Here is a 17,960-nt window from a genome sequence, read left to right as displayed (position 1 = left end):
CGGCGGGCTCTGGTGAAAACCAGCGGCCCCTTAGACTCCGCTCCCTGGTGAGGTTAGTGCCATCGCTAGTGACGGTCCAGTGGATCCACTACTCCAGGCGTTACAATAAACAAGGGAACCAGCTACTAAACTAGTCATTTCCTGAGACTGTCATAATGAAGTTCATATTATGAAATACACACAGCATACACATTTATACAGATCAGTGCAAGTTGCATATACCCATATGGAATTATTTCCCCCTAACAGTGGCTTATGTAATTAGAATTTTATTATTTTTCAGAGAAAATAAAAACAGGAGGTGAGCAAACCTGCTAAAAGTTCAGGTTCGCACAAACCCGAGCGATCAGCACTTGAATCCCGCTGTGTGGAGAAGGTGGATGCAGCCTGAGGACTGCCTATAAATGTATCCATGTTTTCCAGCCATTCCCCGGGCTGCATCCACCTTATTCAGGCAGCAGTATTTGATTATATCTGTTATATAATGTTTCTTTTGGGACCTAAATAATTTGATTACACACCACTACGGTGTTATTGGTAGGCCTGGTAGGTTTTGTCCTCTCCAGGCATGGGGATCCAAATGCCAACCGTTCGGATTTGTGTGAACCCAAACTTTCGTCAAGTTTGCTCATCTTTTTTTTGTTATATATGGCTGTCATACCCATCCAACCTGATCAGCTGCCCTTCTGCTGTCTCTCTGTCTCCGCTTGTCACAGCTTCTTCATGGTTCCGAGACAAGTTGTCTCAGCAGTAACTGTTCTCTCAGCCAATCACTGGCCACAGTACTGTCAGTTATCACAAGAACCAGGAAGAAGTGGGGTAACAAGCTGGGACCAAGAGATGGCAACATTTTGATGAGAAAGTTGTCAACAGAAGCCTATTAGACTCCATCTGTTATTTTTTTTTTATTTTTTTTTTTAAGATTATTTTAGTTAGAAAAAATTGAAATTTGCAATGTTGAGCTGTGCCATTTCCAAAATAGCATTCAAAGCTATTTAAAGCCAGACTCCCATTCCAACTGGTGAGGGGTTTGCTGCCTAATGCTTCCTAGTAGAGACTGAAAGGAAAGGCGACTGGGATTATGGAACCAGTTGATCTGACGCAGTGCTTCCCAACCTTTTCCACCTCGGGGCACCCCTTGGAAAAAAAAATTAGCTCGGGGCACCCCTACTAAATAATGTTCTACAAAATAAGAAAACTGTCATACAGTGACTCACAGGTGACGTCTTCTTTGATCTGAGGCGTCACTTTCCCTTTTCCTCTCCATGCAGTCCAGTCCTCCATGATGATTTCTTCCAGCTACGTTTCATCTTTTCAGAACCTGCGAGACAAACAATTTAGGCTCCGCACATTTCTAGCAACTTCCTTTCCTTTCTCCCTCCTGTAGGCTCCCAAAGTAACTGCGCTGTTTGGTGTTATGTGCAGTAAAGTGAGTAGGAATGTGGGATGCCCCCTGTATGTAGGATCCCCTGCTGTGCCCCCATGAGCTAATAATACCCCCAGAGGTGCCCCCATGAGCTAATAATGCCCCCCAGAGGTGCCCCCATGAGCTAATAATGCCCCCAGAGGTGGCCCCCATGAACTAATAATGCCCCCAGAGGTGCCCCCATGAACTAATAATGCCCCCAGAGGTGCCCCCATGAACTAATAATGCCCCCATGAGCTAATAATGCCCCCAGAGGTTCCCCCATGAACTAATAATGCCCCAGAGGTGCCCCCATGAACTAATAATGCCCCCAGAGGTGCCCCAATGAGCTAATAATGCCCCCAGAGGTGCCCCCATGAACTAATAATGCCCCCAGAGGTGCCCCCATGAACTAATAATGCCCCCAAAGGTGCCCCCTATGAACTAATAATGCCCCCAGAGGTGCCCCCATGAACTAATAATGCCCCCAGAGGTGCCCCCATGAACTAATAATGCCCCCAGAGGTGCCCCTCATGAGCTAATAATGCCCCCAGAGGTGCCCCCTTTGAACTAATAATGCCCCCAGAGGTGCCCCCTTTGAACTAATAATGCCCCCAGAGGTGGCCCCCATGAACTAATAATGCCCCCAGAGGTGCCCCTAAAAAAAACAAACATCCTACTCACCTAATGCACACTGTGCAGGCAGCAGCTCTCCTCCTCTTCTCACTCCATCTTGCGAGCCGCAGGGACGGGACCTCCGGCAGGCGTGATGACGTCACATCATCACGCCTGCCGGAGAGGTCACGTCCCGGCGTCCCATAGGCTGCTGGTATGAAGTGCCGGCAGCCTATGGGAGGGAATGCAGGAGGAGGACGCTGACAGGTCCTGCTCCTGCATTCTGCCCGCTTTAATGTTCCGCCCGCTCACTGTGCAGGCAGAACATCAAAGTGATCTGTGCATCCCGAGAAGCTGCGCGGCCGCAGCTTTTCAGGATGCTTAAAAAGACAGTGCACTTTTCCCACCGGGATCTCGCGGCACCCCTGGCGGGTTCTCCCGGCACCCCAGTGTGCCGCGGCACCCTGGTTGGGAAACGCTGATCTGAAGAATTGAAAACAGTGTAGTTCGCTGTATTCACTTAACTCCCACTCTAGAGACAGTTTGGTATCAGCAGTATGGAGAAAAGGGCATATAGATATCTGGAAATGCTGGTTTATTTAATTGATTTTTTTTTTCCAGATATTCTCATATTTAAACAATTGTGAAAAGAAAATTTTCAATTTATAGGGCTTGTGCATGTAACTCAATCGGCAAAATACATATCAATGATAACCCAATTCTATTCTGTCAGCTGTAACTTCACGTCTCTCAGGCATTAAGAGTTTTGTGACAAGTACCCTTTAATAAGCTTTAATAGATGAAAAAAAAGAAGGGCATTTTGCTTGATTTCTTCTGGTAACTGGTCTGGAGGCAGAATGTACAACAAAGAATGGGAGTCCCCAAATCTAACAGGATAAATTGTGGATCTAATCTCAAATTACTAACAGGATAAAAGCTACACAGCCTCACAGGGTGACTTTAGGTGAATACAGCTGTGCAACACATATACATAAATATACATAGTGACATCTAGTGACAAAACGTATACATAACTGTATCACCACTTTACTTTCGAAGTACAAGGCTTTTGCAAGGGGTGTTCAAAACAGAAACACCCGTGGTGGGACACCACACCTACTGTGTTGATCCAGAATGACAAAAAAAACCTCACTCCTATCCTGCTCCCTGTGCTCTCTATTTTTAGTAATAACAGATGCCATATCTGATGCTAAAATAGAGAGCACCAGGTAAGGCATCAGATGTCTACTGATACACAGCACATCTGGCACAATAGATCAGACACAGCTATTCTATTCCCTTATGTTGCCCCATTGATACTTGCCCATCCGGCTTCCCTGTACCTCCCTAGTAATAGATGTGTTGAAAAAGATAAGGTCTGTGGGATTTTGTGGGGCATAGCAGTGTTATAACGCTGATATGATGGGAGAACAATAGTGTTTTATATTGCATCCACAGTAAACGTGAATGCTGATTAAGTTCTTATGGATGTACACAGGCATAGGCCCGGGCACCTCCTCTGCCACCTGCCTAATACTATCATTGTACCAGGCTTTCCAGCAACCGCAGGGAATAGCAAAGTTAGCACAGTCCAAGCACGGCTCTGCTATTGCCTGCTGCTCCCCAAACCTAGATACAGATTATTTGCTGTTGGCTGAAGTGCAGACAGGCAGAAACTGAGCAGCAAGAAGGAATAGCAGAATTGCACTGCACCGGCTCTGCATCTTCTCCCACTGCTGTATGTTGGTAAATAGCTTTACTGGATGCTGTATCTGACAGAGGCATTGCTACTTTCACTGCATCTATGTCCCCTGGGCGCAGATGCAGTCACATAAAATGGCAGGGAAGGAAGCCGTCAGCACTCTACTCTGCTGAATGTGAGTAAGCAGCAAAAAGAGACGCCACCACACACTTAATCCATAAAAAATGTGGGATGAAACATAGTTAGGCCATGTTCACATTCAGTTTCAGATCACTAAGTTACTGACGTTACTGATGATTTTCATTCCTGCTTCATTCCCGTTAGCGATCCTGGCCGGAGTGTATACTATGTGTATACACTCCGACCGTGATTCTATAGATGGCAGCATTATGTAAGTTTCATATTAATCCCGACCGTTGTTGCAAATCAGCAAAAATGGGCATGATTAATATGAAACTTACAATGTGTGAACATAGCCTTATAAACCACTAATGCCTGTACCTTTCCAAAGATAAGTTCTTTATATCACTCCAGATCTTTACTGGAAGAATAAGTACTCACGATTAACAGGACAATGGTATAGGTCAATAGTACAGCATACAAGTAAGACTAAAGGCTGACATGGAATCATCCTGACGCCCAGACACACCACTCATGCCGCAGACATTTAGGAGGTGTACAGGGTAGGGGTCCGAATAGAGCAACTTTAAGAACATATTTTTTTTTAAACAAAAGCTATATAAGTTGGGTGTCATGTCCCCCCATTTGATAAAATATGTGATGGCAGTATTTTTTTCCACTTCACAAAAAGATTTTTTCTGTACAATGGTATGGTTTATGGTAAAATGAAAGGTGTCATTAGAAAGTACAATTGGTTCTGAAAAAGACTGACATCTTGACAGCAAAGAGGAAAATATGAAAATGCAAAAATGAAAACTGGCTGAGGAGAGGTTAAAAAAAAAAACACCTAAAAGTTGGACCTGGACAATGACTAGCTGTACCGTCTCATACTGTGCACACTGTTTAAATAATGTCACTCAGATCTCTTCTTTCATATTCTGTAGTTTCATGATCTCCATATAAGGAGACGCCCGAGGAGCCACTCTGCGCTAAATCTCTGTCTGTTTGTCGGTAAGTCTGTTTTCCCAGATTTGGCAGCTGTTCCTAAAAAATATTCAACGCATTACTGGCCAAGTTGCTTAATGGTTATGAAACAATCCTGGCATAACAACTGCTGAAAAATATATTATCTGCTCTGAACTCTTGTACTTTTCATTGATCAGACTTTTCACATTTATGAATAAAAACCGCAGAATCTTTGTTGGCACAGAAAACAAGTAAAATACAAAGCTTAAGGAAGTGAAATAGTTTCCATTTTTCTTTCCAATAAATTTCATTAAGCTGCTTCATTTATTTTGTTATTCCACTGATTATTTTTAGTGCACACTATAAAAAAAATATTTTGCTCAAAAATGTTGTGATTTTTACACTTTATGCCACGCTCGCCACGTGGGCAGAGCTTGGGGTAAAGTATGCATGCCAGGAGGCACAGTTTACATCAATGCCGTTTTATCACAATTTGCTCTAGAGGTAAAACCCCAGTCCTAATAAATTGACAGTGTTTTAGTTAAAGGGAACCTGTCACCCCCCGGTGTCGGGGTGACAGGCTCCCGACCCCCCGTTAGAGCCCCCTATACTCACCTAATCTCGCCGGGTCCCGCTTCTGGAGGTGGTCGGGTGATGAAGATCTCAGCCGCTGCAGCCCGGCGCGCGCGCTGAGAGATGAGTCCAACACCCATAGAGAATGACAGGAGAGTCCAGCGCTCCGTCATTCTCTATGAGCGTTGGACTCATCTCTCATCGCACGCGCCGGGCTGCAGCGGTTCCCTTTAAGATTTGTGCAGATGCCATAGACATCATGAAACTGTCACTGGAGGACAATTAAATGGATATATAGATTCAAGGCTATGTTCACACTACATAACAGATCAGTTGTTCTGTGACCCCGGCCGGGTCACGGAACGGCCGGTCTATGCCCGGATCATCGCCGCCGGTACCTAAGTACCGGCCGGATGATCCGTCCGGCCGCAGAGCTCTGATGCGGGCGCATCAGCGCGTGCCCGCATCAGAGCTTCCCATAGCCTACAGTAAAGCAAGCGGCGGAGCCGCTCGCTTTACTGGGTGAACTGACAGGGCTTTGGGACAGGGCCGCATGGGATCCCGGCCGGAGCGTATACGATGTGTGTACGCTCCGGACGGGATCCAATTGCACATAAGGCTATGTTCAACTCCGCAAAACTACGGCCGTAGTTCTGCGGCGAGAACTTTGGCCGTAGTTTTATGTAGTGTGATTGTGGCCCAAAACTGTATTTTCTGTCCTCCAACTAAGATTTGTGATTTGCCTAAATGAAATTATATGGCACTTCAAGAACAATGGGGTTTGTTCAACATTCATGTATACTGCTATTAACAAAGTTATGTTATGTTAACTGTTTAAACCAACTTCACGGAATAGAAGAGGTAGCTGGTATGAACAGACATAAATTAAAGAAACAATAATCTGTCATGCCAGACAATTTTATGTCTGTTGTTGTTGTTTTTAATACTTCTGTATGATTGATTGCTTGATTTTTGCATAGCAAGTATTAATAAAGTCATCTTTTAAAAGACCATATTATGTATTTAGAAATTAAATCAATCACTGTTCCCAAGCCCTCCCATTGTTCTTCATAAGCCCTTCTCCTGATGACGGTGCGGGAGGAGCGACACTAGTACAGGGGCTTTGTGGCTTGTTTCATTTTAATTATCATTTGTGTCCAGCTTCTGCACATTTATAACCTATAGTATTCTGCAGCTAGGTATATAGGATTATCTAGGGACGCCTCTAGTGTTTCAAGGGCTGTTATACCACATATCACTAATATCAGCTAGAGTATCTAATGGGTTTTTAACCTCACAACTGTTATATTTGTTAAAAAAAAGTGAATGTGTAGTGAATAAAAGTAATAAAAGTTATCTTTTGTCAGATTGCTTCTTCTTCTGTTGTGTTATAGGAATATTAACATGGCCTTCACTAGGACCTAGTTGCCATGGCAACAAAGTGGCACCCAATAATCTTTGCATAAGGCCAATGGTGGGCCAGAGGGATTCCCCTACTTCTGTCTAGCCATTGACTGCAGCATCTGAAGGGTTAAGAGCCACTTTATATGGGTGTTTACTATATCACAGCCAGCACAGTCAAGGGGAATAGAGCATCTTAGTTACGAGGAGAGATTAAAAGAATTAAATTTGTTTAGTCTGGAGAAGAGACGTATAAGGGGAGATATGATTCATTTATTTAAATATATAAATGGCCCCTACAAGAAATATGGGGAAAAGATGTTCCAGGTAAAACCCCCTCAAAGGACAAGAGGGCACTGCCTCCGCCTGGAGAAAAAAAGGTTCAATCTCCGGAGGCGACAAGCCTTCTTTACCATGAGAACTGTGAATCTGTGGAACAGTCTACCCCAGGATCTGGTCACAGCAAAAACAGTAGAGGGCTTCAAAACCGGCCTAGACAAGTTCTTAGACCAAAATAATATAAATGCATATGTATAGAACCTATCACCCCTCCCCCTTCCCTGTATCTATCCCCTCCTTGGTTGAACTTGATGGACATGTGTCTTTTTTTAATCGTATTAACTATGTAACTATGTAGCAGTCTGACACAGTGCTCCCTGCACCCATCTCTGTCTGTATTAGGAACTGTCCAGAGTAGTAGCAAATCCCCATAGAATACCTCTCCTACTCTCCAGACTGGAAATAATACACCACTTCCTGCAGGACATGCAGCTGCTAAATACTGGAAGACTTGAGATTTTATTAGAAGTAAATTACAAATCTCTGGCACTTTCTGGCACCAGTTGAGTACCCCTATAAAAAGAAGGAAACAAAAGAAAGATAGCCATCACCTTCAGGCAACAATACAAAATAAATCCTGCTTGTCCTATCACAAAACATACATTAATATGCCCTGGCTATACTGGTGACTGTTAGTCACCCAACAAAAACAATGGGCAAGATGTGTTACCTCACAGTATGGTTCAAAGTCTCAGAAGAGGCTTCAGCAGTCATTAGACTCTCCACTCCCAGAAGAGATATCCTTACAACAGCCACTGCACAGCTTAAAATAAAAACTGGTGTCACAGATCATTAGGGGCTTGGTGTCACAGATCATTAGGGGCATAGTGGCACAGATCATTAGGGGCTTGGTAGCACACATTAATAGAGGCTTGGTAGCACAGATCGATAGGGGCTGGTGGCACAGATCATTAGGGGCTTGGTAGCCCACATCAATAGAGGCTTGGTGTCACAGATCATTAGGGGCATAGTGGCACAGATCATTAGGGGCAAGTGGCACAGATCATTAGGGGCATAGTGGCACAGATCATAAGGGGCATAGTGGCACAGATCATTAGGGGCATAGTGGCACAGATCATTAGAGGTATAGTGGCACAGATCATTAGGGGCTTGGTAGCACAGATCAATAGGGGCTGGTGGCACAGATCATTAGGGGCTTCCCATGTGAGTTTTGCTCCATGTGAACTGGCCCTAAGATAAGATACTTAATAAAGGCAAAACCTAACAGTGTGTTTGTATCAGCAATTGATTTTATAAATACGATTCCAGAGCTGCTTATATACCTCCAACATAATTTACAATGGTATACATAGATTTCCATCACTGAAATACAATAATCAGCCACAACATTAGAGCCACATACTGCTGAGGTGGATAACATTGATTCTATTAAAACATCAGCTGTCAGTGGAATTACATACGCAGCAAGTGAAATTGGTTCTGTGTTTTATGCAGAAAAAAGGATAAGCAAAAATTGCAAAAAACTGCAAAAATTGGTTGAAAGAACATAACAAAGAGTTCAGGGTAATACCTTGGCCTACAAATTCCTCATATCTCAATCTGATAAAGCATCTGTGGCATGTGCTAAAAAAAACAAGTCTGATCCATGGAGGTCCCACCAAGAAGCTGCTAACTGCTTAGTGTCAAATATCTCAGCATACTTTCAATCATATTGAGGAGTCCATGCTTCAAAGGAACAGAGCGGTTATTGTGATATTAGTCTCTGGCTCCAATGGACTCCCAATTTAATATGCCCTATCTCAGGAAGTCACTAGGGCTAACTAAATAGATAGCCATTTAACTTGTCAGTATGATTTTAGGGTGTGGAAAGAAGTCAGAGCACTAAAATAAATCCATGCAAATACGTTGAGAACATACAAACTCTATGCAAATGTTGGTATTTGTTGGATTCAAACCCAAGACTGCAACCCAAGACTACTAACCACTATTGTGGGAAAATTGGAGATTAAAATAAATGTATATCTCCATATCAGTATGGGTTTATGATGGACTGGTCGTGTCAAACAATTCTCATCAGCTTTTATAAAGTTAAGCTCAAGAATCAACCAGGGTGACACTCTGGATGTCATATTATCTGATGTTTCCAAAGCAAAGTATTTAATACAATAGACAACTGTCTATCACACATGGATTTGGATAGGTACTAGGCTGGGACTGAGAGGTGGCAATGAGGTATAACACAGATAAATGTAAGGTTATACACATGAAAATGGAAAGTTAAAGCCAAAATGATTTATTAAATAGGAAAACAAGCGGTAAAACTGACATGAAATTACTTTTGACATTACTTTTAGGAGTTCTATAGTATATAGTTATATAGTAAAGTGAACCATCATTCCATTCTTGACTAATAAAGTAACAATACAGCCTGAGGCCATGTTCACAACTCATTAAACACCGGCCGTTCTGTGAACTGGCCGGGTCACAGAATGGCCTGTGTTAATGAAGATCATCCTGGCTGGTACTACAATATCGGCCGAATGATGTTCATTTGTGCTGAATTAAGATGCGGACGCATCCGTGTGCGCCCACATCCCAATTCACCATTAAACACCATTGAGAGTGCAGCCGAAGACGTACACTTCATTGTGTGACCTGTCAGGGATGTGCGTCCGCTATTCAATGAATAGCGGACAAACAAAACTGACATGTCATTTTTTTATACGGCCGCTAGAGATCCCAGCCAGAGTGTATACTATATGTATACACTCAGGCTGGGATTCCCTTAGAATGAAGTGCGCGTAAGTTGTGTATTAATCACAACAAGTTGTGTATTAATAAAACAACGACCGGGATTAAAGGGGTTGTCCATCGTGGGGGCTATTTTTTCATATGGCCGGGCAGGAGGTGGCTGAAAGAAAAGACGTCCACTCACCTCCCCGGTTCCAGCGGCGGGTCCCGCATCGTGTCACTCCGATGCCCGGTTCCTGGCCGGTTCCGGGTGTCTGACGCGGGCCCGAGACGTGACGTCTCAGGTCCACTCAGCCACTCAGTGAAGGAGGCGGGATCCCTCGTTGTTTGAACATGGCCTAATAATGCTTAATGCAATGTCTTCTTACATATATCCAAAGTGTTTCACATGCCATGCTTGTGCCCGAAAACATAGTTTATTTATTATCCGTACTGTATGCTAAACATCCATTAACTAAGCATCGGGGGGGATGATCAAAGTATGTTTTTGGATGGATAGAAGCAGGCCATGTGAAACGTGTGATATATGTAAGGAGATTACAGTAAGCGTATGATGACATTGTAAGACATTGCATTAAGCGTATGATGCTGTATTTTACTTTATTAGCCAAAATTGTGATGATTGGTTCCCTTTCCCTGCAGAAACCAGTGCCAGGCAGATGCTGCCAAGGAAAATAATTTCATTGGGGCCATAGATGTACAGGACAGAGATACAGACATAGAAAATGGTGGGGATAAACAAAAAAAAAGCTCTGATAAAATTCAAGCTCTAAATGGTTGCTATCAGCAAATAAGACATTTTTTTCATTAATTCTCCTATTGTCTAGAGTTTTGGGAAACTGTGCATAAGAAAACTATAATAGAGATGAGTAGGTTTAAAGATGGGCAACCAGATTAATAAAGGGAATGGGAGGACTGTAGTACCCAGAAAGATTATCCCAATTAGGCTCATTTAGTTTAGAAAAGATTATTGAGAAGTGACCTAATCACTATGGATGAGTAAATCAATACAGAGATCTCTCTTGTGATCTAATTTGTACCAGAACTGTATCCATAACAAGGGAGTATCCTCTACATCTAAAGAAAAGCTTTCTACAATAACATTGAGGCTATGCTGTGATACCATAAAATAAAAGCTGTATTTTAAATATAAAAATTAGCTCCATTGAAATGCACACTGCACACACAGTATAGGAACAAACACCATAGAATAACAGCCAAAATTGATTACGACCATTCACATAATGAACATACTCATTATTTACAACTTACATTTGCAAAATATGTCCTTTCCTTTCATTTCTTCACACACTGTTTTACTTTCACTCAAATATTATAGCCTGTATAGCCTGAATGGGATTCTTTATTGTAACAGCAGTAATTCTTTTAGCAAGGTGAGCAAAAAAAACTTCAGCCTTATGCCTTCATCTGGATGAACATTGCAGGATAATAGGTTGAAATGGTTATACTCTCTATTCTGACATCTAGAAGAAAGAGTAGAGGGGTGCCCACCTCTATGATGTCCATGTTCCCTAAGAGAGTGGGACAAACCATCCACCAAAATTTTCTGCATGTAACTGGAGGGATGTTGGTGCTGATGGCTTGCAGGTCTAGTAGATAATAAACATTACATTCACATATAAATATCTCAATCTTATTTGGTTAGAAATGCTTCTTAGCATATGAATTTTTATTTAAATTAAACCAATACCTTCTCCACCATAATCAATATAATCGGTGTTATGGTAATGAGACAGAAGGACAGATCTTCTTGTGAGGATGAGAGTAGCATCTCGCTTTGTAGAGACTGGAAAATAATCTCAGCCTCTGGGAAAAATGAAACAAGATAGATAGTAACAACGTCCAGACAAAAGAAGGATCTCCTCTAAAAGCTTCAGCAACTGTTACAAAGGCTCTCCGCTCTGCAGCTGAATGCACCACATAGTTCTTTCTTCTTCCATTTCATCCCATCTCATTTGGCTCATAATCCTTAGCAGTGTGAAAGAGCTATATGCCGTGTACAATTAAAGAGATCATATGAAGGTGAAGAACTTTTCTCTGTTGTGGTTTCTTTTTTCCTTATTGAATACCATGCATAATAATAAGGAGGACACTAGTTACAGAGAAGCTACAGAGATAATGTTGGTAGTTAAACAGCTAATGCTGTAATGAAATCTCCTGCGGCAGACTTTAAAGAAGCAGATAATGAAATTATCCCTCCAAATGATTTTTGAGGTTTTCCATTGCTTGCTCTTGATAGGAAAACACTACAGCTCTGAAAACTGAAAGTAAGAAACTGAGTTTGGATTGCTACAATTACAAAACTGAAAAGACTGATATGTCACTTTCGCTGCCATATATTTTTATTCCGGGTTATGGTGGGACTTAAAAGTTGTATTCCCACCTCAACTAATGTAGGTACACTTGTAGGGCTCTCACGTTAAAGGAGAAGTCCAGTTGTAGTGAAATTCTGAGAGCTTTCAGGGGTAGGGGAGAAAACAACAGTCAAGTATTGCTTACCTCTCTCTGTGCCCTCGAATGCGCTGCCTGACCGTCTCCATGTGATGATGTCACAACTCGGGGGGAATGCCTATCCTGGCTGATGGATTGCACATTCAGCCAATACGTGACTGCGGTGGCATCCCGTCTGAGTTACTGGCTGGCTGAGCTGCCAGTCCATCCACTGGATTGTGATGTCAGCTCTGCTGGATATCCCAGAGCCCAGTGGGGGTCCCAGAGCGGTGATTCATCACTGGAGAGGCACGAGGAGATGTGAGTTAGTATCATTTGTTAGGTTCTCCCGTGCCCTGCCGTTTAAAAAAATGTGTTTGAACCTCTCATTTAAATACTTTTGCAAATAAATAAATTTTTGCTTCTTTCTCCTGATATACAGAACCTTGTCTTTCCCTCCCACTGTGGACAGCTCATTGTCTAATTGTATTTACCCTTTTTACTTCTGCAATTCTTTGCAATTTATATAAAATGAAGTGAAGCTTCATCTTGATTACATACTTCAGGTCAACTGTACTGTGCTTTTGTTCAAGGCAGTGTTGACTTTTATACCAAAACACCAAAAAATATACAGTACACTTTTGGTCATTATGCTGCAATGTTATAGGGAATGTTTAGTTATTAAACTAAAATCATAGAAAATTCCCTTATATCTGTACCCATACAGCCATTTGTCCCCCCCCCCTCCTTGCCACATAACCCAAATAACAAAACAACATGTACACTAATGATCCAAATACTTAAAGGGGTTGGACACTTTTTAGTAAAATAGGTCAGTACAAAGTATTAGTAACTGTGCTCAATGTATATACTGACAGCAGCTCCCTGTTTACCTCATAGAGCTAAAATCAGACTCCCCTTCACCAGGCTGGGCTGCCCTGCTCTGTTTTGTTTCAGTCCACAAAATGGCTGACATGGAGGAGCATGTGACCATGCCCTGTCCCCTGTGTCCTCCATAGACATATACAGGCTCAGTAGTGGACACTGGGGGGCGGGGCATGGTCACATGCTCCTCCATGTAAGCAATCTTATGGACCAAAACACCACAGAGCAGGGCAGCCCAGCCTGGAGGAGGGGAGTCTGATATTAGCTCTATGAGGTACACAGGAAGCTGCTGTCAGTATATATATTGAGTACACTTACTAATACTGTACACTAAGCAATTTTACTAAAAAGTGGCCAACCCCTTTAATGTTAAAGTGGTTGTAACATTTATGTGGCTATGGGGGGTTTCACGCACACCATGTTTGGAAAATCACTCCAGCTTTTGTAGTAGTTTTCAATAAGTCTTTACAGCCAAAGGGAGATGAGCTGATCCGCCTCGATGCTAGATCCACTTCTTGCTCAAAACTTCATAAAAAAACGCAGGGGTGTTTAAAAATACATAGTAACATAGTAAATAAGGTTGAAAGAAGACAAGAGTCCATCAGGTTCAACCTAGGGAAACCCTACTGTGTTGATCCAGGGGAAGGCAAAACTCCCCATGAGGAAGAAGACAATAGCCCCACCACAGGGAGAAAACTCCCCACCCCCCCCGACTCCAATGGCGACCAGAATAATCCCTGGATCAACATATCACCGGATATCTAATGCCCATAACTTGTAATATTATATTTTTCAAGATAAGCATCCAGGCCTCCCTTGAACTTATTTAATGAATCGGCCATGACAACATCATGTGGCAGAGAGTTCCACAGTCTTACCGCTCGTACAGTAAAGAACCCGGGTCGATGCTGATGGTGAAATCTTCTTTCCTCTAGACGTAGAGGATGACCCCTTGTCATGGTTACAGACCTAGGAGTAAAAAGACCACTACAAAGATCTCTGTACTGCCCATTCATATATTTGTACATTGTGATCAGATCGCCTCTAAGACGTCTTTTTTCTAGCGTAAATAACCCCAAGCTTGATAACCTGTCCTGGTACTGTAACCCACCCATTCCCTTAATGACCTTTGTTGCCCTCCTCTGCACCCGCTCCAGTCCTTCAGCTGTGTCCTTCTTATATACAGGTGCCCAAAACTGTACACAGTATTCCATATGTGGTCTGACCAGTGATTTATAAAGAGGCAAAAGTATGTTCTCATCCTTAGCATCTATACCTCTTTTACATAGTAACATAGTAACATAGTAACATAGTAAATAAGGTTGAAAGAAGACAAGAGTCCATCAGGTTCAACCTAGGAAAATCCTACTGTGTTGATCCAGGAAGGCGAAAAACCCCTATGAGGCAGAAGACAAACGCCCCACCACAGGGAGAAACTCCCCCCCCCCTCCCCCCTCCCCCGACTGCAATGGCAACCAGAACAATCCCCGGATCAACGTATCACCAGAAATCTAATGCCCATAACTTGTAATATTATATTGTTCAAGAAAAGCATCCAGGCCTCCCTTGAACTTATTTACTGAATCAGCCATGACAACATCATGTGGCAGAGAGTTCCACAGTCTTACCGCTCGTACAGTAAAGAACCCGCGTCGATGCTGATGATGAAATCTTCTTTCCTCTAGACGTAGAGGATGCCCCCTTGTCATTGTTACAGACCTAGGAGTAAAAAGACCACTACAAAAATCTCTGTACTGTCCATTCATATATTTGTACATTGTGATCAGATCGCCCCTAAGACGTCTTTTTTCTAGCGTAAATAACCCCAAGCGTGATAACCTGTCCTGGTACTGTAACCCACCCATTCCCTTAATGACCTTTGTTGCCCTCCTCTGCACCCGCTCTAGGTCAGCTGTGTCCTTCTTATATACCGGTGCCCAAAACTGTACACAGTATTCCAAGTGTGGTCTGACCAGTGATTTATAAAGAGGCAAAACTATGTTCTCATCTTTAGCATCTATACCTCTTTTGATGCATCCCATTATTTTATTAGCCTTGGCAGCTGCTGCCTGGCACTGATCACTAAAGTTGAGTTTACTGTCCACCAATACCCCCAGGTCCTTTTCGGAAGTAGTTTTACCCAGTGTTTTATTATTTAGCACATAACTGTACTTATTATTTCTATGGCCCAAATGCATAACCTTACATTTATCCACATTAAACTTCATTTGCCATTTCTCCGCCCAAGCCTCTAGCTTCTCCAAATCCCTCTGTAATATGATATTATCCTCCTCTGTACTGATTACTTTACCCAGTTTAGTATCATCTGCAAAAATGGAGATTCTGCTCTGTAGCCCCTCTACAAGATCATTAATAAAAATATTAAAAAGAAGTGGACCCAACACTGACCCCTGTGGTACCCCACTAGTAACTAAAACCCAATCTGAATATGTTCCATCAATGACCACCCTCTGTTTTCTATCACACAACCAGTTACTTACCCATTTGCATACGTTTTCCCCGAGTCCCAGCATCCTCATTTTGTAGACCAATCTTTCATGCGGCACAGTATCAAATGCCTTTGAAAAGTCCAGATACACAACATCCACAGCCTCCCCCAGGTCCAGTCTATAACTTACCTCTTCATAGAAGCCGATCAGATTAGTCTGACAGGACCGATCCCTCATAAATCCATGCTGGTGCTGAGTCATAAGATTATTTTCATTAAGATACTCCAGTATAGCATCTCTTACAATCCCCTCAAATACTTTACCTACTATAGATGTTAGACTTACGGGCCTGTAGTTTCCAGGATCGCTCCTTGACCCCTTCTTGAATATTGGTACCACATTAGCTATGCGCCAGTCCTGTGGAACAATCCCTGTCGTAATAGAATCTTTAAATAATAGGAATAACGGTCTGTCTAACACAGTATTTAATTCTTGCAAAACTCTAGGATGGATACCTTCTGGGCCCGGTGACTTATGGATTTTAATATTTTTAAGGCGTTTCCCCACTTCTTGTTGTGTTAGGCAGGTGAGATTTATGGGAGGATTAACATTATCCCTAGTCATATCGTCTGTTATGGGATTCTCCTCTGTGAATACAGTAGAGAAGAATGTATTTAGTAGATTGGCCTTTTCCTCTTCCCCCTCCACCATTACACCCAGATTATTTTTGAGGGGACCAACATTTTCGGTTTTAAGTCTTTTGTTATTTATATAGGTGAAGAACATTTTGGGATTTGTTTTACTTTCTTTGGCTATCCTTCTTTCTGTTGCTATTTTTGCTTCTTTTATTTGCGTTTTACACATTCTATTCTTCTGTCTATAGTTGCTCAATGCTTCCCCACTACCTTCTTGTTTTAGTTGTCTGAATGCTTGTTTCTTATCATTTATTGCACCCCTTACAGCTGTAGTTAACCACATTGGATTTCTCTTATTTCTACTACGTTTATTCCCATATGGTATGTGTCGTTCACACGATTTACCCAGGATGCTCTTAAATATGTCCCATTTCTCTTGTGTACTTTTATTTCTGAAGGCATTGTCCCAGTCTATGTTCCCAAGGTCCTCTCTTAGTTTTTGGAAATTAGCCTTCCTGAAATTTAATGTTTTTGTAGCCCCTTTGCTAATCATTTTATTGAAGGATAATTGAAAACTTACTATGTTATGGTCACTATTACCTAGGTGACCCCCCACCTCTATTTTTGATATTCTGTCTGGCCTATTGGTTAAGATCAGGTCCAGAAGGGCCCCCCCTCTTGTTGGTTCCTCTACTAGTTGGGAAAGGTAATTATCTTTTACTATTTCCAAAAACACGCTTCCCTTCCTGGAGCCGCAGGTTTCTGCTTTCCAGTTTATATTTGGGTAGTTAAAGTCCCCCATAATAATGACTTCCCCCTGCTTCGCTGCCGCATCTATTTGTCTTATAAGAAGATTTTCTGATTCTTCCACTATACTTGGCGGTTTATAAATCACTCCTATAAGAATTTTATTATTCTTCGTCCCTCCCCTTATTTCTACCCAAAGAGACTCCACATTATCATCACTTATATCCTCCCGCACAATAGGCTTAAGGCATGATTTAACATATAGACAGACCCCTCCCCCTTTCTTATTTTTACGGTTATTTCTGAATAGACTATAACCCTGGATATTAACGGCCCAGTCATAGGTCTCATCCAGCCATGTCTCGCTTATCCCCACTATATCATATTTCTCTTCAACCATTATGAGTTCTAATTCCTCAGCTTTATTAGTGAGGCTTCGAGCATTAGTATACATACATTTAATATATTTGTCCATATTCCCTTTCCTTTTATCACTAGTGACTATTCTAACCCCTCCCGCCGCTCCACCCCCAGTTCCATAATCTAGGCCCAGCTCTCCATCTACTCTGTCTTTACTTACTATATTGTAGTTGCCCTCCCCCCCGGTCCCTAGTTTAAACACTCCTCCAACCTCTTAGCCATCTTCTCCCCCAGCACGGCTGCACCCTCCCCATTGAGATGCAGCCCGTCCCTACCGTAGAGCCTGTAACCGACCGAGAAGTCGGCCCAGTTCTCCATGAACCCAAACCCCTCTACCCTACACCAGCTCTTGAGCCACTTATTTACCTCCCTAATCTCCCGCTGTCTCTCAGGTGTGGCTCGTGGTACAGGTAATATTTCGGAAAATATCACCTTGGAGGTCCTAGTTTTAAGCTTCCTGCCTAAGTCCCTGAAATCATTTTTAAGGACCCGCCACCTACCTCTAACTTTATCATTGGTGCCAATGTGCACCATGACTG

The 17,960-nt window shown here is 42.5% G+C and overlaps 1 protein-coding gene across 2 annotated transcripts in view; it reads right to left on the bottom strand.

The window, feature by feature from the left end:
* Window positions 1-17,960, bottom strand: part of TNS3 (tensin 3) — a 190,756-nt gene that overhangs the window by 164,235 nt on the left and 8,561 nt on the right. The window contains exon 1 of one of the 2 annotated variants that reach the window (XM_069958543.1): window positions 12,354-12,466. The exons of the other annotated variant lie outside the window; for it this stretch is intronic. The gene's annotated coding sequence lies outside the window, so the exon portion shown is untranslated. Of the gene's footprint in view, window positions 1-12,353; window positions 12,467-17,960 lie in introns of those variants that run through there. 2 annotated transcript variants of the gene reach the window in all.

This window comes from Dendropsophus ebraccatus, chromosome 2 (assembly GCF_027789765.1).
Source record: "Dendropsophus ebraccatus isolate aDenEbr1 chromosome 2, aDenEbr1.pat, whole genome shotgun sequence".
Taxonomy (NCBI): domain Eukaryota; kingdom Metazoa; phylum Chordata; class Amphibia; order Anura; family Hylidae; genus Dendropsophus; species Dendropsophus ebraccatus.
Note: the sequence above shows the minus strand (reverse complement) of the source record. Positions and strands in the feature narration are given on the sequence as shown.